The following is a 20,747-nucleotide window of genomic DNA, read 5'->3' on the forward strand; positions in this document are numbered from 1 at the left end:
ACTGGTGATCTGCTGGAAGAGCTTACCAAGGACCAATCAAGCCAAAGCATGAATATCAAAAGGCTTGTTTGAGCATCAGTAACACGTTTAGTTTGTTTTTCCCTCTGTTTGTTTTCCCTGTGATTTCTAAAAGGCTCTTTCTCATTTCAAAATAATATTTGAAGTAAGAAGCATTTACATCTATATGCTGATCAGGAGCCAAATGGTTGGGAGCCTCAGCCTCTGGTAAACATTGAGAGGGTAGGATGGGACAGGGGGAATTAGGAAACCTTTGAGCACAAAGGGGTAGAATGGAATGGAAACTGGAAATATGTGCTGAAGGCTGGTGGTCTTTTCAGAAAGGAGTATTAGGGTAGATTCCACCCAGTTAGGCATACGCATAAACAAGCAAGCAAGCAAGCAAGCAAGCAAATACATATCCGCAATTCCTTTATTCCATGCTGTGCTTTAGCCTCCTGGGGAAGAATGAGAGTGAGCTGGAGTCCAGGTATAACTGCATTAAAAATATTTCAAATAGGCCCCAACTATGTCTCCTGTCTTTCATCTGGTTTTCTTTCTGAAATACTACATATTTCCTTTTCCTTCTTTTATTCTGCTGGTCTACGGTGCTTACACTGATTTCCAACGAAGGACGTGAACATTCTTGCGTATGGCAAGGTGAAAATAATTTTATTTTCATCACTCCCCTCACCTCCCCCCACCCCAACCTTGTGATGGATTTACTTGAAAAAAAATAATGACGGGGCTTCACAAACTGGCCTGACAGTTGTGATGGGGAGAGCGAGCCGGCTGAGTAGGGATGGTGAGGCATCTCTGTACCTATTATGGCAAAAATCGATAATGCTTTCTGTAAATTGCTCCTCCCAAAGGAGCTGAACAAATGCAGGAGACAGGGGAAACCATCATTCTGTGTGAAGGCTCTGCACACTTGGGCCAGTGCAATTATGAACAGAAGGGCGATTTGGTCTGCGTGTGTGTGTGTGTATTTTCCAAGTAAGAATTCAGGGGGAGGAAGGACCTTATTCATCATAAAATTTTAATTGCAGGCCTCTTGTCTCAAAAAGGTGTATTCTGCCTGTCCTTCCAAAGCAGGAGCCCGAGTCCCAAGGACCCCGGTACGCCCTTTGGAAGTTGCAGTTGGTGGATTAAGGAGATGAACCTATTGAATTGTTGATCTCATGGCTGGGGATTTCTTGTTCTGGCACTTTTCTGGGCACTCTTGCAAGGGCTGTGGGAATTCAAAACTGGATCTCTGACTGTAAACCATCTTGGGTGTTTGGGCTGTGTCAGAATTATCTTCAAGTTTCAAATCTCTCATCTTAGAGATCTTTGAAAAAATAATGTATACAGGCTCATTAGGGACTATTTTTTTTTGCCAGGATTAAGAGTCTTTCCCAGCTCACCCCACTCCCCACTCCCAAATTGCAGAAGGGAATAGAGTCATTTCCATCATCGTGATTCCTTTGACTTCTGCACCTCCACCCCCACCCCGCTCTATTTACTTATTTCCTAGCAGGAGAAGCCTAAAAATTACTGCTACCAAACACCAGCTTATGGAAATAGACAAAAGATGTCAGTAAAATATTTTTTCAATAGATTTGCTTGATTAAGGAAGTATAATAATTGGAATGCAAAGGTTTTATGCAGGTTACTATTTAAATGAATAAGTTAGAGAGAAAATCTGCTCTGTTGGGAGGATCACTGAATTTGGAACTTAGAAGACCTAGGTTTGAGGATCAGCCATGCTACTTCCTAACTCAATGACCCATGGTAAGTTTTGGCCTCAGTGTCTTCTATAAAGCTTAAGCTTTCTTACAGATTGTAAGAAAGTTGTACTAAAATCCATTGCCAATGTTAAAGCACTATAATTATGTAAGCTTTTATAAGTATTAAGGAATACTAATAACAAGGTGAGACCTACATGGTTCTTAGATGGGAAGGCCAAGTGGATTTGTCCCTGGCCATACTGTTACATGGTTAATCATATTTGATCATGGACAGCATTCATAAGTTCAGTTTCTATGGAATATGAGGTATAAGACACCTAAATTTCAAGCCATATTGGAATTGAGCAGGGACATGGGGGAGCAGGGGATGAAGCTGTGGAGAGCCAATAGTTGGGATTTTAGTAATAAAATCTGAGAAAACCACATTTTCCACAGCATCAAACTTGAGTCAAACAAAAAGATTTTGTTCAACTCTTTTCCTCAAATGAGAAGTAGTTGTGACTTCAGGGAGTGCAGAGTACAGGAGACACTCTTAGAAGAAAGAGGAAGGACCTCAGAGAGAAATTTCATATGATTTATATGGATTTTATATGAGTAAATGAGACTCTGGCATAGTTACCCATTGTTTTGTTACTCGGTTTTGTTTAAATTATTGGGAAAAGGAATAATGGGTCAGTGTGTGAGAAGAGTCAGTATGAAGCTCTGAATAAGGAGGCAAAGAGCAGCTAAGGGTAGATGGTGAGACTAGGGAGAGAAACGTGGCTTAGCCAGGGAATACACAAAGACTAAAATTTTAGAAATAGATGGAAATGGGCACTTTGGAAAGCTTTAAAAATAATTGCAATCACCACAATCCAAGGAAATAGCACAGTAATGCAAAGGTGAATCGGAAGGTGAGAAGGAAGACACTTGGACTGAATGACACTGGGGGAGATAATCTGTGAAACAAAGTCACAAATATCCTGAGAAGAAGTGAAGCTAATGGAATCCAACCAGGCTGGTATGACTCCCAGATTGAGCAGATCACTGTAGGAAATGAGCCGAGAGTTGAGGCAAATAGAGTCACCCAACCACGGGAACAGGCCAGAAGTGAAGGTGCATCCTTTCGAAAGGAAATGTCAGTTGGCTGCCCCCTGCTGGGAGCAGCTGTCTTGCTCCTGAAAGTGGGAAAGAGGGAGCAAGTGCAGAAAGAAAAACAAAAACCAAAAAGCTGACCTCTTAAAGTCAATAATCCCAGGACCCTAATGTATCCAACTGATCTGAATAGCATATTAAAATGACCAAAACTGTCTTTAAAAACCTACTGATATGGGTCACCCAAGCAGCATGCTTCGGGTTGTTAATAATTAATACTGAGCATCCTGGGGAGGAATCGTTGTGGATAATTGTAGCCAGTAAGTACAAGTCTGGCAGCCCAGTGTGCTGTGGGTCAGAAAAGGGCAGCGAAGAAGGTATCATACATCAAGCCAGTGCCAGCGGCTGGGTATCGGCGATCTGCTTCCTCTGGCTGTACTTATTCTTCTGATGGGAAAGCCTTCTAAACAAGACTGTGAATTGGTTTTCATGCTCGCATTGACAGATTGGGAAAGCAGTTTGTTCTACCAAATTTAACAATGATATATCATTATCACAACTTTGGGGGAAATCTATAAAATCAATAAGTTTGTAGCCTGAACAGGATTTGTATCGCTCGCTTGCTGTGCTGGTGTCAAAGCGTGAGCATATGGATTGAGTCACAGCCTGAGATCAATGGAATTTGTGGACAGTAAGCTCAATAACAAGCCCTTCTGAAAAGAAATAGATGTAAAAAGCAAATTTACTAGAGTATAAAAAAAAAGCTAATATCTTTTCCGCGCCTGGCTGTAAAGTGCTGTTTGGCTGCCGTTGGCTGTGGGTACTTTGAAAGCTGTCTAGGGTATGTGCTTGCAATGCTGAATGCTACCGCGCCAGCTTCATGCATTGCATGTACAGTTGGGTGCTTCTATTTCCAGGGTTTATACTAGGAAACTCGCCAAGAATAGGGGAAGGGGGGGGGAGTAGCCCTTTATATTGTAAACTGAATAAAGAATAAAAACAGTCAGTGTGTCTGCTGGGGAAAGACCACGGTGGCTTTATTTACTTTGTGCTGGTAGGACTTGCTAATGGAGAAAAATAAAAAGGCATAATTAAATAGTTTAATGAATTCGCAGCTCTTTTGTTTGAGTGGGACGGGAATGTGTGTTCCAGAGAGGCCTCACAAAGAGCTTGGCTGGCAGTGAGTTAAAAGTAGGAAATCAGTTCTTTGAAGGCATTTTTATACTTCATTATCGCAGCATGTAAAATGACTTGTACTAAACGATTGAGGATTTTATTTTTCACTCTCTCTCTTTCTCTCCTTTTTCTAAACAAAAGAGCGTGTAATTCCCCTATGGGTCCTGGAGCCAGGAGATCAGCTGGTCACCAGGATGGCGGGCCAGTCCCTGTATTTGGACAAAGTACAGGGCTCTGCACAACTGGGGAGCCCGCGTCAGCAGCCAGCCATCCCTCGAGCCGGGTGAGCTGGCACAAATGGCTGCTGATCTCTCCCTCGTAGGGAGAGGTTATTGCCTACGGCTGGACTGCAAATTGGAGTGTCCTTTATGTTGCGTTTTCTGAGCAGCCAAGATTAGTTATCCTCTTTTCTGGTGGTGAAACAAAGGGGAAAAAAAATACCTGGGGGAGATGAAGCCAAGTTTGGAGAGCTTGGGCTCTGATTCATAGTTCTCACCTGGTTTCCTTCCATGCCATGACTAGAATGCAGTTGCGAGGGGAGATCCTTAAAGGGAGGCAGCTGTCTGCTGGCACCCAGCCCTTACTCACCGGGGACCAGATGCCCATGATCAAAGAGGCCAGCTGGGCACTGAGAGGGACTGGTTCCCAACAGTTAAGGGTCACAGAGGGCCTGAGCACAGACAGGTGGACAGTGAAGCTCAAGAAAGGTAACTTCAGACTTCAAACCAGGCAGAGGGCTGTGGGGGAGCAGGAGATTTCAGGGGTTTGGGTTTGGATTGAAATGCTTCCTGATGGCCCACTGAGGAGAAGGCTGAAAGGTGGGTAGCCTTTGCCCCTTGAAGAAGTGGGGGGCAGCTGGCCTTGAACCACAAGGCACAGATGGTGGCCGAGTAGGGGCCCATGGGTACATCAGCACAAGCACAGGCCTTCATTTAAAAAAAAATTAAGTTCATTCACTCTGCAAACAAAAATATAAAAAGTCACCACAGGATCTCCTTCAATGTATTGATTTTAAATTTGGAGGGACTTCTTTTGATAACTTCAACAAGCAGCTGCTCAGAAAAACATGCACATACACAAATTTGCAGACAATTTCAGGGGGTCCTAGAACCATGAATTAAGAGTGTCTACCCAAAAATAAAAGCCTTATTTTAAACAGTGTGTAGCCCTGGTATATTTTAAATGATTCAATTTTTGTTCAGCTTTCTATGATTTACTTCATGTTGTATATTGAACATCTCAATAAGAGTTCAGGGCTTAGACCTTTTAAAAATGTATCTTAATTTGAAGTAATCACAGATTTTTAAAAAGTTGCAAAACTAATATAACATTCCTTTATACTTCTCACCCAGAATTCCCAAAGGTTAACATTTTTACATAATCATAGTACAATTATTGAAACTATTGACACAGTACTAATATCAGCTAATAGGATAAGCCTTCCTTTTTAAAGAAGTGACAGGTTAGTTGAGCTCAACCTCACAGCACTGGCGGAAACCAAGCTCACAGAAAATTAGGCCCAAGCTGAGCCGCAGGTTTTCTAGGCCTCAGAACCAGCCCTGACCATTCTCCCTCCATCTCCCCACCCTCCACAAGAGACACATGTGTACAGAAAGAGGCTACATTGATTACTTTTTCAAACTTTGTTATATTAAGTGCTTGACAGGTTCCCGACTTGTCACCTACCCCTTTCTCTCCCTTCCCACGTTGCCTGAGCACAGGGCTTTCTAGAGGGTGTAGCCAAAGCCACCTCCAGGGGGATGCACCTGAGACATCAGAGCTGATTGCAAACTCCCTGTGAGATTTACTTCTTCCTTCCAGCCACTGAGGGCCCTCGCCTGAGCTTTCTGTCTTAGGGCTTAGGTAACAGAAAGGTGGTTCTAGGTGACATACCTAATCCATCTTTGGACAAGCACGGCCTTCTTGGGTCTGAAAATAATTATTTCTTTTCCTTAGCCTCTTCTATATTTATTTTTCTCTCTGCTGTAGTAACTGCTTAATCTTGCTTCCAAGTAGGGAGTGCACAGCCTGCTTTGCTGGGCTCAGTCTTTCCCTGTCTTAGTCATGTACATCCCTCTACCCCTCACTCTGGAAGGCTGGCTTTGCTTTTTTGTCCTTTTTACTTCACCTTTAACACGCTGGAGTCAGCTGCCAGCAGCAGGGAATTTCCATTCAGTTCTTTGCCAGGTTCAGAGATTTGCATTTACAAAGCCTCTCTATGCCCTTAACTGCTCACATTTGCTTATAAACAACACTCGCTGTTTGTTTCCTGTTAAATTTTACCTCATAAACATATATTACTATGTGAGTCCTAGCCAATAATTGTTTAATCCTGCCTTATATATATATATTATATATATATATAATATATATATATATATATACCTATAATGCATTGATTATAAACCCAAGACTTGAAGTTTATAGGAGGATTTTTTTTTTCCTTTTCTCTGGAGAGTAAAAGGCTCATCTGTGTGGGGGTCTTAAGAAAATTTGGGCTCAGATACATCAAATCCCAGATTCAGAATGCATCTTTGGAGCAGAGACAGTTACACCTTCTGGTTAGACAAACAAACAAACCAAAGGTTTGTTGTCATCACAGAATGAGCTCTGTGTTCTAACATCTTCTTTGGTCCAGGTGATGAAAACTGTGAAAGAAATTATTTTTACAATTAGCCCGAACTTTTGAATTACAGCATTTCTTTCAACATAATGACCAGGGTATGTGGTAATTTACAGGCAGTCCCCAGCCTTGCTGAGTAGCAGGGAAATGCTGTGGAAGTGACTGTTAATATTGATCACCGAGGGCTAGAGAGAGTTGGAGACCCTCAGCACTGCCACTTAAAGTGGGCAGGAAACCCAAATTGACCAGTAATAAAGTGTTTGAGGTTGTACAAGGCGGCTCCTGGGGAAACCGCCTGCCTTGAGAGGGGAGGCTGGGGGAGAGAAGCTGTCAATTACTCTTGTTTGATGCCCAGTTACTAAGCCCAGACTGGAGAGCTATGCGCGGTGGTGGCGAGGACAGGAAGCAGAGACGGAGCTGGGTCTGTCTGCGAAGCTGCCTTTGACGGTGTAGGGAGCAGATGCCTGCACCTCTTTGTATTCTCTGTGGATCCTGAAGCTCACCTGCTGTGGCTCTGTTTGTTTGTTTGTGTATTTTTTTTGTTTGTTTTAAGGAAGGGGATAAAACCTTTTCCCCACTTCTGTGCAGAACACCAGCTGGACTGAACTTTGGTTTTGGCAATTATTGAAGTCACTGATGTGAAAGACTAGAAATCCAACAGTTAAATTTGGGGAGAAATATTAGCTTCTGTTATGGGCCTTGGGCATAGCTTGTTAGTGACTTAAAAAAAAACACCTCTAGCTTTTTCTTAAAATTTTTGTAGCATTTAAGGAGTTCATGTTGTCATGATAATAATAGGTGTATGGACCGGGTGTTCTGATTTAAGGGTTTACAGTGCATTAACTCATTCACTCCTAAAAACAACCTTGTCGGAATAGGTACTATTATTATTTTACTGAGGTAATAGTATATGATGATAGTTTCGATAGTAGTTCTACTACTTAGGAGAGATGAACTAGAACATTCTTGAAACAAGACCATGCTAAAATGAGGAGTGTGAGAAATCTCTCTTTTACCCTAGGGCTTACTGCTGGAATAATAGGTTATCCTTTGATGAACTCGTGTCACACCCTGCATCATTTGGGGTTTGTATTTTTAACTTTCTAATTCACTGGGTTTTTATTGCTTTAAATCAGCTGCATATTCTTGGGGGAGTGATTCAGTTAAGGATAAAATTAAATAATCAACTAAAAATAGATTATTTTAATCAATTTACTTAGATTAAAAGATCAAAAAATATTGATAAAATAGCAATTTCAATTACTTCTAATTCTACTGTTTATGTGTCCTGCCCCTTATCACTCAAGTGTTCTTTAGGTGACACACTTTATGTAACACCATTTGGGATCTTTTACAATCCCAACATGCAGAAAAAAAAGTCGAGATTAGTATCTCAGCCACCCCGCTTTTTCAAAACTGAACCTTAGAAAAAAATGTATTTTGAAATATGTTTAAACTTATAGGCAGTTACAAAAACAGTACAAACGCCATAGAGAGAACGCCAAAACACCCCTATCCCCCATATACCAAGATCCACCAATTTTAACTTTTTGCCTCATTTGACATATCATTGTATCTATCTATCTATCCATCCATCTATCCATCCATCCATCCATCCATCCATCCACGCATCCACCATCTAATCTGTATGTCCATGTCTATCTAATAACCCATTTTCTGAACATTTGAACATAGTTTGTATACATTGTGTTCCTTGAACACTTAGTACTGCCATGTACATTTCCTAAGAACAAGGATATTCTCTTATATAACCATTTTAAGTGCAGTTATCAAGTTCAAACCATTTAATATTGATATAAAGCTTTGTGTCTATATCTTGTCTTTTCAGAGTCCCAATAATATCCCTTTGAGCTTTTTCATCTCACTTGCTAGGTCCCAGTGCATTTCATTGTTATTGTCTCATTAGTTGCTCTTTCTTTTTTTTTTAATTGTGGAAACATTTATACAATATAAGCTTTTCCATTTCAACCATTCTCAATCACACAATTCAGGGGATTAATCAAGTTCACAATATTGCAGCACCCTTACTACCTTATCTTACCAAAATTTTCCCATCTTCCCAAGCAGAAACCCTATACCCAGTTATGCATGAACTCCAATTCCCCTAATCCCAACTCCTGGTAATCTGTACTTCAATTTCTGTCTCTATGAGTTTGCATATTCTTCAGTATTTCCTTTGTGGCTATCATGGGGCTTATATTTAACATCCTAAATATATATATATATATATATATATATATATATATATATATGTTTCTTTGATACCAACTTAACTTCAATAGTATATACAAACTGTATTCCTGTACCCTCCTGCCCCCAACCTTTATGTAGTTCTTGTCATAAATTATATATTTATACATTATGAGTTCATGACTACTGATTTATCATTTTACTTCATGTATTTGTCTTTTAGATCCTGTAGGAAGTAAAATGGAGTTACAAACCAAAAATACATTACCAGCATTATATTTACCCATGCTATCACCGTTAGCAGAGATCTTTATTTCTTCATTGTCCTTTCCTTTCAGCCTGCGGACAGAACTCTCTTTAGCATCTCTTCTAGGGCTGGTCTATTGGTGACAACTACCCGAGCTTTTGTTTATCTGAGAATGTCTTAATCCTTCTCTTATTTTTGAAAGACAATTTTGCCAGATATAGAATTCTTGGGTGGCAATTTTTTGCTTTCAGTACTTTAAATATGTCTTCCTACATCATTTTTGCCTCTGTGGTTTCTGATGAGAAATGGGCACTTAATCTTATTGAGGCTCCCTTGTATGTTATGCATTGTTTCTCTCATATGGCTTTCAGAATCATCTCCTTATCTTTGGCATTCTACAGTCTGATTATAAATGTCACAGCATGGGTCTATTTGAGTTTACCCTGTTTAGAGTTTGTTGAGCATCTTGGATATGCAGATTTGTGTCTTTCTTTAAATTTGGGGAAATTTCAGCCATTATTTCCTTGAATATTCTCTATGCCCCTTTCTTCTCCTTCTGGGACTTACACAATATGTGTATTGATATGCTTGATTGGGTCCCACGTATTCCTAAGGCTCAGTTCACTTTTCTACATTCTTCTTTCTGCTTCTTGGACTGAATGAATTCAATTGTCTTATCTTCAAGTTCACTGATTCTTTCTTCAGCCAGTTCTATTCTGCTGTCAAACCCATTAGAGAATTTTTAAAATTCTGTTACTGTGGTTTTTAGTTGTATAGTTCCTTTTTATAATTTTCATCTCTGCATTGACACTCTGTGTTCATTTGTTGTTTTCATCATTTCCTTTAGTTCTTTGCCTATATAGTCCTCTGCATTGACACTCTCTTTGTGTTCATTTGTTGTTTTCATCATTTCCTTTAGTTCTTTGCCTTTATAGTCCTTTAGCTCTTTGAGCCTATTTAGGTCCTTTTTTTTTTTTTTTGTCTTTGTCTGGAATGTTCCAGGTCTGCTCCTGCTCACTGATTGCTTCTAATGCTTTAATCTTCTCCTTTACCTGGGTCATTGCTTCCAGTTTCTTTGTACTTTTTGTAGCCTTTTGTTGAAACTAGACATTTTGATACTTTAATGTGTTATCACTGAAATTTAAACTTGGGGCTTATATGCAGCTATGCTTTTGATGGAATTTTCTTGAATGCTAGGAGCTAACAAACATAAGAAAGAGGAACAAAAGAAAAACCTTTCTCAGTCTTTGAAGATTGACCTGTGCAAGGGATCTCCTTCAGGGCTTATCCATGCAATGGGCTATATGGGCATAGTTTCAGCTCAAGGTGCAGATCAGGGGTCTCCTTGATCCTTTTTTGTACATGCATCTTGTCTGGGGCACATGCCTCTAATCTGGTATATGTATGTGTGGCCCTAGGAATTCTCCTGTTTATATGATTTCAAATGATCCCTCTTTTCTAAGAAAGTTTCCTTGCTGTCCCTGGCACCATACTATATGTCCTATAGCCAGCATGATTTGACTGCTCTCTGTGGTAGGTGCTCTGGGATGCCTTCTACATACAGGGTGAGCTCTGGGCAGCAAGTCCCTGAGTCTACCACCACAGATTGGTCCAGACATATATACTCCTAGTATGTGCATGAGGGTTATTTTGCTCCCTCTGGAACCAGAATGAGGGATCTACACTGGGAGTGCAGGCTGGCTCCCTATCACACTGGTGAGGGGTGGCTGAGGGGCTAGCCAGGGCACCATGAGATCCTATCCCTTTTAAGAAGCTTTTTTCTTGATTTGACATTCTCTCTGCACTTCATTCCTTTAACTGTTTTCCTGGAGCCCTGAGAAAGTTCTTGCTAATTCTAGTTGGTTGTTGAAAGCTTTTGTGGAGAGACAGAGTTCTGAAGTGCCTCACTCCACCATTTTGATTCCAAACCTGAACATTTTGCCATTTTTATTTCAGATTTTTTTCATTTTTATAACATGAAAAATGACATTTTTATAAAATGTCAAGAGTCATTTGAAGCCTCCTGTCTGCCTCTCCCTGATCTCATTTCTTTTTTCTCCCCAATAGTTAATCGCCCTCCTGAATATGGTATTTATAATTCTCAGATTTTCTTTTTTCTAATTGCATGTGCGCCACCATAAATGGCATGTGGTTTTGTCTTGGGTGTTTAAAAACTTTACATAAATGTTATCAAACTGTATATATCCATATGCAAAGTACTTTTTCACTTATTAAATTTTTAAAATGTTTTCTCATTGATATGTTTAGGACTTTACAGGATTCCAAAGGTCTACCCAGAGTATGGGTAGACATATTTTTATTGGCTTTAAGTGAAGGGGTTACTCTGAGTGGAGTAGATACAGGGAAAAATAATTACCAAGGGAATTGGGCAGAAAGGAGTTTATAAAAATCAGCTTGACAACCTGAAATAAGTTAAATTTTAAATTTCTTAATCTCTGATTAATTCATTTTCACAGGGAGCTATTTAATAAAATATAATGGCTTCTGAATTAGGTTGTTAACTCCCAATTCAACATTATCCAGTTTATTTGAATTGAAATGGGCATAACATTAATTCAATTCAACAAATATTAATTAAACTTCGACTATGTGCAATACACTGTGTTAGGTGTGCCAGGGGAGAAAGAGATTAGTAAAGTAGGACTAAGCATAAGACAAGTAAACAAAATACCAGTCAGAATTTGCACCATGAAAGAAATATGACAACCCATTATAGTTGTGAAAAAGGGGAGAGGTTCTGAATTGTGGATGGGTGGGACAGGAGATAAGATAGTACATTGAGAACCTGGCATATGAGATAGGCTTTGATGGATAAAGAACTATGTTTCTCATGAAGAAAACAACTTAGGCAAAGGCACAGAGGTAGAATAATTCTGGCCATTGCCATGAGACCAGCGAATAGTATGATTTGTGGAATCTTCAAGAAATGAAGGGAAATAGGTAGAGTTGGGCTAGAATGGGAGGTTAGGTTGAACCACAGAGAGCCTTGAATGCTGGTTTAAGGAGTCCAGTCTCTCCTTGATAGCTATGTGATGCCTTTCAAGCACGTATGGATGATTACTCCGTAAGTAATTCATATGTAGCTTAGAACTGAAAGAGACTGGAAACTGAATCCATGGAGAGGCACTGGAAGAATACCTGTGTACCATGTGCCTGAAACTTTACATTTCAAAGGGACTGTGGCAAGCAATCAAGAGATACAATTTTTGAAGGCTCAATGTATAGGGCAGCTGATTGGATATGAGTTCGAGAGGGTGTCAGAAGTCAGGGGTTTTAGGAATTCCCCAGAATGGGAATGGAAGGAGGAGTAATGATTTGTGGAATGGAGAAGGGAGAGTGGATAGAGCAGTTTTAGATACAGTCAATCAAGGCAGGATAGCTCAATTATGGTATTGAAGGGGTATGGGTTTTAGAGCTTCTTAAACAGGCACTCTCAGTGCCTGCCATTTCCTCTCAGCCTCACAACTTTAGCTCCCGCTGGCTCAATGTCCAAACACCAGCACTTGCTTTGCCTCTGGAGCCCTCTTTTCTGCCTGCACACTACTCTGGAAGTGTCAGGGATTTAAATTCCTACTGGAAGCAGCTTCAACCAATGACCAAGTGGAGGTGGTGAAATGGTGGGTTGGTACAAAATTTTCAGGAATTTTGTGAGTTGGTTGTTAATCACAGCCATTATTAAAATTTAAATTATATGCACTTACAATTAAGCAAATGATATTAAAAGCAGAGGTAATTGGATGGGCCATGGTGGCTCGGGTGGGCCATGGTGGCTCAGCAGGCAGAATTCTTGCCTGCCATGCCAGAGACCCGAGTTCATTTCCTGGTGCCTGCCCATGCAAAAAAAAAAAAGGTAATCAACCACCACTTCCTAGTTATTTTACTACTTTTCACTATTCTGTATGCTGTTGTCTTGAAGCTATTTCTATTGTACCTATAAGGGGGAAATACTATGTAATGTTGTCTGTTATGCTTCTCTTGCCAGCTCTGCGTTCAATGACTTCAGGTTGGTAGCTTGAAATAAGCTGCGGTGGGAGTATTTACATTATGGACATCAGCAAACCCCTAGAAATCAGGGCACCCTCAACCTCACTCTTACTCCCACCAGAACACGTTGTTAAAGATTTACCAGCAACTACTGAATTGGCAAATAAAGCTCCAGCTCCTTCACACCTCAGCGGGGACAGCTCTGAGGTACAGTTCTACCTTGATTCCCAGAGTTCCCTAGCATGGATAAGTTCCAGTTTCCCAGTGAATAACAAATCATTTTTGACTCTCTCCTCTCCACTGTCTTCACCATCCCACCCACCCCCTGCCCCCACCAGTAATTCTTTGGATCACCTCTAAAATAAACTACTTACAATAGAGTCCTTGTTTCAAGGTCTGCTTCTGGGAGAACCCAAACCTTTACAACTAATGTGAATAGTTTCTCTTTCTGATGAAGGGAAATGGAAAGGCAAGGACAGATGATGTATATAACCCAGTGGGCAGTAGCATCTTGGCACGGGAGTAGTTCTCTGTGCATGAGGTCCTGGGGTTACTACCTACAGACTTCTCTCCATGACGCATAATCACCCTAACATTAAAACGATTGGCTTCCAACCTCATTTTATTTTTCAGTCTTACATTTTGTCTTTCTTATGTTTGGGAGTACTCTGCAAATTCAATTTCTTGTTTATTCTTTGAAGGACTGGAGTATGGCGAACAAATGGTTTATCACCCTTTAGGAACTGTGAGTTCCAATCCCTTTAACATGTATTGCTGCAAGGAGAAAGTTATTTAATAACTTCATGTCCCCCCCCCCCCCCTTTTTAGCGTTGGGATTGATGTGGTGTAAATGATCAACAGTGCTCACTTTCTCCATCTGGAATTGTGTAGAATGCATTTCTCTGTGACTGCTAGTAAAAGACAAAATTGCTTGTGCTCAGCTGACATCTACAGATATTTGCCAGTTTCTAGTATGATCATTCCTTTGAGTCCTTTTCAATATAGGTGGGAGTGATGAGAGTTAGTGTGGTGGGTAGAATCAGCGTGGTTGGTGTGAGCACCTAATGCTCTCCTTCACCTTGCTATTTATTTTTCTACTCTTAACTCACTCTTCCTTGTTATGATTGGGGTCCCTGGAAAACTTACCACAGTGAAGCAGAACATTTTTAGTGCATCTTAAACCTGAAGATTGCCTGCCTGTGCTTTCCCATCCATCTACCTGGATATTCACCTTAATGTACTTTTGTTTAGTTATTGGAAAGTCCAGTCCAGTGTCTGCCCTGAACCTCCTGGGACTCTTAAATCTTTCTTACTCATGAAATGATTCAGGTAGGCACAGTATCCCAGTCTCTGCACACTTCTTTATTGCTAGTTCATTATGGATACCATTTCATGGCCCTTTCTGCCAGTGCTATAGGAAATTATAGACCTTCCTCGTATAAACTTCTCCTTTCCTCCCCCCCACATCAATTTTTCTGCTTTCTCTGGCCTTTGGATTGCAATTCCTATCTGAATCCTCAAAACCCATTTTTAATATTATTGGCTAATTAATATATATCTTTTAAAAGAATGGCTTTTTTTTTTCCTGAGCCGGATTGTTATTTTTAATGATGGCTTTAATGGTAGTCAGGGTTGTCCTTGCCTAGGGAGGCTCTTTCTTTCTGTCCATAATGAGACGGACCTCATTTGCACTATCATGAGATTTATGGAGGGATGGGGGTGGGGGAGGCACCCTTTCAATTTATTACATCTTAAATGAACTGCTCCCAAAGCAAAAACAAAAACAAAAACAGGGCAGTAAAGCAGCATCTGTGTATTGTTTAGTTTGATGTTTATTGAGCTGTATAGAGGTTTGCTGACTAGTCTAAGATTGGTAGGCAAGAGTTATAATTTCATTTGAATTGCTCTGTTGTATTCTGTTTACCCTTAGCTCTTTTTCCCTTTTCTCCATCACCACCTTCAGTACCACCACCTCCTATATGAGCAATCTAAATGTTACCACATAGAATTACACCTGTGTAATTAGACAGTTACAATGGTTCATTTCACCATAACCTAAGTTTTCAGTGGGAATGAGATGAAAAAAGGGTCTCCTTATTACGTACAATTTGGCACAGTGGAATAAGCTTCTAGCTTCACTATCTCAAGAAATTTGTAATTTAATAGAAACTCAGTCTTTCTCCCTTTCTGTGGGATATTAGTGAAAAACTGAGTCAGTCTTCCACTGCAGTGCCACATACTTTCATCTATGGGATTGTCTCCAAATTCTGTGCTGCCCCTTCTTTTCAGGCCACATAATAATCAATACAACTGACTTTTCATATCTGCCACTGGAGCTTATTGTTTAGGGGGCTAGTACCTGTACAGGTGGGCAAGTTGTGATTTCAATGGCACCAACTTCTTATGATTTATATTCTTGCCATTAGAGGTGAAGGTCAGTATTGAGGAAGGCTCCATAAAGCTACTGTTATCTGTGCTTTGCACTTGGTTTACCTGCTTGTGAATCCCAGAAGGAAGGAGAAAACTCCACCATTCACAGCAGTTTTGAAACATTGCTGGGGAAGCCAAAGTTGCCTTTGATAGATATACACCAGCCAGGCTGTGCAGATGCTGCCAATAAAATACACCCCCCAAATAAGCCGTTTCTCTGTACTCCATCCTCACATCCCACCTCAGGACTCTGTGACTGGTTCATTCTCTTCCTTTGCTTTTGCAGCCCTTCCCCACCCTAGTCCTCCTATTGCAAATGTGCACAGAGGGGGTAAGGATTTTATTGCCCTTACTACTAATGCAGACTCTCAACTTAAAAGAAACTGCTGCTCATGGCAACATTTCTCTCTCTGCTTCCTTGATTTTGGAAATGAGGCATTTCATTTCTAACCGTGGTGTGAAGACTATATAAATGCATTTCACATATTACAAAAACACCATATATATATATACTCTAATATTTTTTCATTAAAAACTATTTTGCTTCCTTCCTCTTGCTTCTCTTGATAGGTGCAGTGATAGGAAGCTCCTACATACCTAAGACTTTTTTTTAAAGATTCAAACTTTAGAATATTTTCAATATCTGCAACATTATCTTTTGAATAATAATTACCTGTTATATTAAATTATAAGACAGCAGGATTCAGGATTAGATCTCTCCATATTATTCTAGTGAAGGAAATTATGACAGGGGTCATTTTTTAGAATTATGTAGCAGGGTAAAAGGTCCCAGGCAGCATTAGAAGGCAAAGGCATTTATAATTAAATTGTAATTTAGGCCGGTGATTTATCGTTTTCTCAATGAAAAATTTGGTGCTGCCGAGAGATCCTAAGAGGAACTTTAGTGAGATACAACTTAATGAAATAATAAAAAGAAAAATTATTCTGGAATAGATTGTATTACAGTGGCAGAACAATTGCAGCCTGCCTTCTGTGAATATTTCCATTATCAATTCTGTTTCCTAGGGATTTCTAATTTAACTCTGACTTTCTTTTCAGGATAAATTGTGGCACAAGAATTTTGAGTGTTATATTTAGAAAATTTTTAAACACTTTAAAAATATAATTAAAATCATTTTTTTTGTTTCTAAGGCTCACAAACACATTTGGAAACATTTGCTAATTTGCTTGGAAGTTGTAGCAAATTGAAGAAATGCTGCTTCCGTAACAATAGCAAAACCCTGATTAAAAAAAAAATAGATGATTTTCTTTAACTAATTTAATTGTTGAGACTTATGTCCATGAGGCCTCTGGTATTTCTTTTCCTTTCCATATAAACATCTGCATCTCCCTTGTGTGAGGTAGGGAGGATCTGATAGACAGGACTGATATAAATACACAAACCAGAATATGAATCATTCTTCTGTTATAAAATTAAATTAAATTAAATTAAAATGTGAGAACAAGTTTAAAAGTAAGAGTGGAGCTGTTCACAAAAAAAAAAAAAAGACTTTTTACAAGCTTTCAGTAAGAAGTGGGTAATTTTACAAAATTAATTTTGACCAAAGATTTGGTTCATGATAAAGCCAATTCAGTTGATGTTTTGAGCTGACACATTAAGCAGCTGATTTTTTTTTAAATTAAAGTACATCTTGCATTTATGGTGCAATACTTCCATTTATTGTAATTCAAGTTGTTAACTTATTGTTATATTTTAATTATCTGCATAGAACCTTGATTGCTCTAATGATCTTGATGGTGGTTCTTTAAAAATAATCACACTAATAAACTTTTAATGGCGTGTGTTTTAAATAATTGATTGAAAATGGTCTAAATATCTATTTATCCAATAATCTGTAATGGCTTCTTCACTAAACACCTAGTCTATTGGCTAAATAACGTGCGTTTCAAAAAATGCACTGTGTATTTACATAATAGACCTTTAGGTGTATTAAGAAAACAACATGTATTTTACAAATTCTTTAAATATGTTTTCTTTAATAGCAGAAATCATTACCATTCATTAAGTAAATAATGCACACTTGAGGAATTATCTAAATGCATACTTATAATCTTTCAAAAACCTATCAAGGTTTTATTTTAGTCTGTTCATACAGCAAGTTGTCTTTTTTATTTTTTAAAAATTTTAGGGAAAAATTTGGGGATAAAAATTTTAGGGAAAGGTGACACCTCAATAACATCAACTTTTCAGAATAGAGGAGTGCTTTTAAATTTTCAATATTTCAATGCTATGTAATAATGTTCCAAATACCATTTTGATATCAATCTCTCTTGGTCCTTCAAACTTTAGGCAGGTTTGGCATGTTTTGTGTCCCTGACATTCCTCTGCAGAGAGAGCCCAGTGGTGATTAAAAGCACAGGCTAGCAGTATGACCTTGGGCAAGTAACTTAACTGTTTCCTCAACTATAAAAATAGTAATAATAATAGCATCTGTCTGAGAAGGTTGTTGAGCACCTTAAATGAGTTAATATCTGTAAGACACTTTTAGAATTGTTTAGCATATAGTAAGTATTTAATAAATGTTAACTATTATGTCTGTGTACTTGTGATTATAGATTATGGCTGTCTTCACTGGGTGGATGTTGACACACTTTTTAATTAAAGGCTTGTAATAAAAGGTTGGCAATCTAAGTTTTGACCTCCATATAAGAAGCTTTTGAAAGTGAAGCCAGCAAAGAAAACACACACCATTAGGGAAACTAACAGATAGCCAGCCACAAAAACACTGTTCTTTTATTCACGTGAAAGATATTAATCTGTGATTTCAATATTCAAGTCTCATGACTGTTCATTTTGATTTATTTTTTATTTTGAAATAATTTTAGACTTACACAAAAATTTTCAAAATAATACAGATTTCCATATTCTTACCACCCAGCTTCCCCCAAGCGCATCATCTTGTGTAACCCTGGTACAATGATCAAAACTAAGAAATTAACATTGATTCAATACAACCCACTGAGCTTGGCTTTATTCAGATCTCACTGAGTTTTCCACTAATGTCATCTTTCTTTTCTGATCCAGGCTCCCAAGTTCCTTCGATTGCCAGGTCCTACTTGTCTCTGCCAGTCTGTGACAGTTCCTCAGTCTTTCATTGTCTCCCTTGATTGACAGTTCTGAAGAGTATTGGTCAATTATTTTACGGTATGCTCCTCAATTTGTTTTTTTTTTTCCTTCTAATGTTTTTTCATGATTAGTTTGAGGCCAAGCAATTTTGGCAAAAATACCATAGAAGTGATGAGTCTTTCTCTGAGTACTATATCAGAGGGAACACATGATGTCAGCGTCCCTTGTTACATGCGATGTCACCCAAGGATGACTTGATTGTGGTGGCACCTGCTGGTTTCTCCTCTCTAAAGTTACTATTTTTTCCCTTTGTAAATGATAAATATCTTGAAGAAGATACCTTGAGGTTATGCAAATATTATGTTTCTTCTCAAATTTTCACCCACAAATTTTAGCATCCATCAGTGGATTTTGCCTGCAACATTATAACTGTGGTGTTCTAATTGTGATTTTCTGTCTCTGTCATTTCTTCCATATCAAATAATGGGAACTTTTCTAAAAATGAGCGCTGTCCCTTTTCTCTCATCTTAAAATTTATTTGGGTATTTATCTATACCAATATGAATTCATAGATACTGATTATTTTATGGCTGAAAACCCAATGCTATCATTAATTATTTTGTGGTTCAAATTACTCTAGTTTGGGTCACTGGGAGTTCTTTCAGGTTGGCTCCTGTATTCTTTCAATGTGCCTACATCCTGTTTGTGAGTACATACTTTCTGGTACACAGGTTGCTCCAGGCTCATCTTGGATTTAAGGAATTTCTTTTATAGGAAAATGATATTTAAAAACTAAGATCTAGGCTCTAGATGCACTCATGGCTTCTGTGGTATCATGGCTTCTAAGCCCCCTCAGTGATTAGAGTTAAGAAATGGGTATGTATAGATACACACACACTAACCCATGCATATAGCCACATGTACATTTGTTTATGGAGCCAGAAATAATTTAGAATCGTCTCTAATTTCTTTTAATGACTACAGAAGAAAAGTAATGAAAAGCTTTTTTTCATAAAATAATTAGTAAGTTTATATACATAGAAAAATGAGGTAAAACAATATTAAAGCTGGAATGTAGTACATATACAGATTAGGACTATGAAACCAGTATAGAATTTTAGGCAAAATCTCGCTTCTTCGGTATACAAAACAGAAGCAAGAACTTCCTCACAATCCTTGCATGTAAGTGACTTGGAGACCTGGTGATAAATCACCTTGAATTCCATTGTCAGGTATTTGGCAACTTTGGATCAATATCAAATCATCAATTTATCCATAAAAATGGAATAAGTAATTGAGAGAATGTTTTAATAATTGGGTGACAATTTCATGTTTATATGTGCTAAACAAAACATTTTGCCATCTGCCTTTTGAAATCATGATTCTTTTCTGTTCAAATATACATGAATTTGTGAAAAATCAATGATTTCCGAATCTTCATTCATCCCATAAATATTTTATGCAACTTGTGTGCCTCTGGCATTTACATGATCTCTACTCTCCAGATTGTTCCTTAGTGTTAAAAATAAAAGTTAAAAATTCAGAAATAGATGTTTTCCCAAACACACAGAATAATTCTATGCTTTGAAATAAGCCAGAAATAAATGATCTCAGAGTTGTTTTTACTAGTATTTACCAAATTTTCCAATAAAATCTTTTATAAAAAATCAATATTGCCCTTTTTCTTTCAATTTTCCACTTGTTTTTTTCCTTTTCTACATTAACTATCATGTCTCCTTTTGATGACCTTTAAGCAAATAGCTGCTATTAGAATTAACTGCTACATGCTAGATATAATGGTCACCATTGATTATTGTACAATTTAAACTTGGAGTTTACTGACACTTTATTCCTAACTTCTAATTTGTGTTCAGTAGTCTCCCCACTGGAAGAGTCTTAAAGAATCAAATATATGAAAACCTTAAGGAAGCTGGATGAATGGAGATTAAGCAAAGGACATTAAGAATGCTGTGGGAGAAGAGAAGTGGCTCGAGAATAAATCAGATTGCTACTTACCATTGTCTCAGTCTAATGGCTTTGACTGGACTGACATTATGCACAAGCCCACACAAAAGAAACAATGATTTTAGAACTGAACAATGTACTAGTTTCAGTTCCTCTCGATGTCTTAAAAATCAAATTGTATGAGGAGCTTTCCCTGATGAA

The 20,747-nt window shown here is 38.5% G+C and overlaps 1 protein-coding gene across 1 annotated transcript in view; it reads left to right on the forward strand.

Moving 5' to 3' along the window:
- ZFHX3 (zinc finger homeobox 3) overlaps positions 1-20,747 on the forward strand; it is a 1,060,470-nt gene that overhangs the window by 215,445 nt on the left and 824,278 nt on the right. The window contains exon 2 of the mRNA XM_077132887.1: positions 18,540-18,659. The gene's annotated coding sequence lies outside the window, so the exon portion shown is untranslated. The remainder of the gene's footprint in view (positions 1-18,539; positions 18,660-20,747) is intronic.

This window comes from Tamandua tetradactyla, chromosome 16 (genome assembly GCF_023851605.1).
Source record: "Tamandua tetradactyla isolate mTamTet1 chromosome 16, mTamTet1.pri, whole genome shotgun sequence".
NCBI classification, from domain to species: Eukaryota; Metazoa; Chordata; class Mammalia; order Pilosa; family Myrmecophagidae; genus Tamandua; species Tamandua tetradactyla.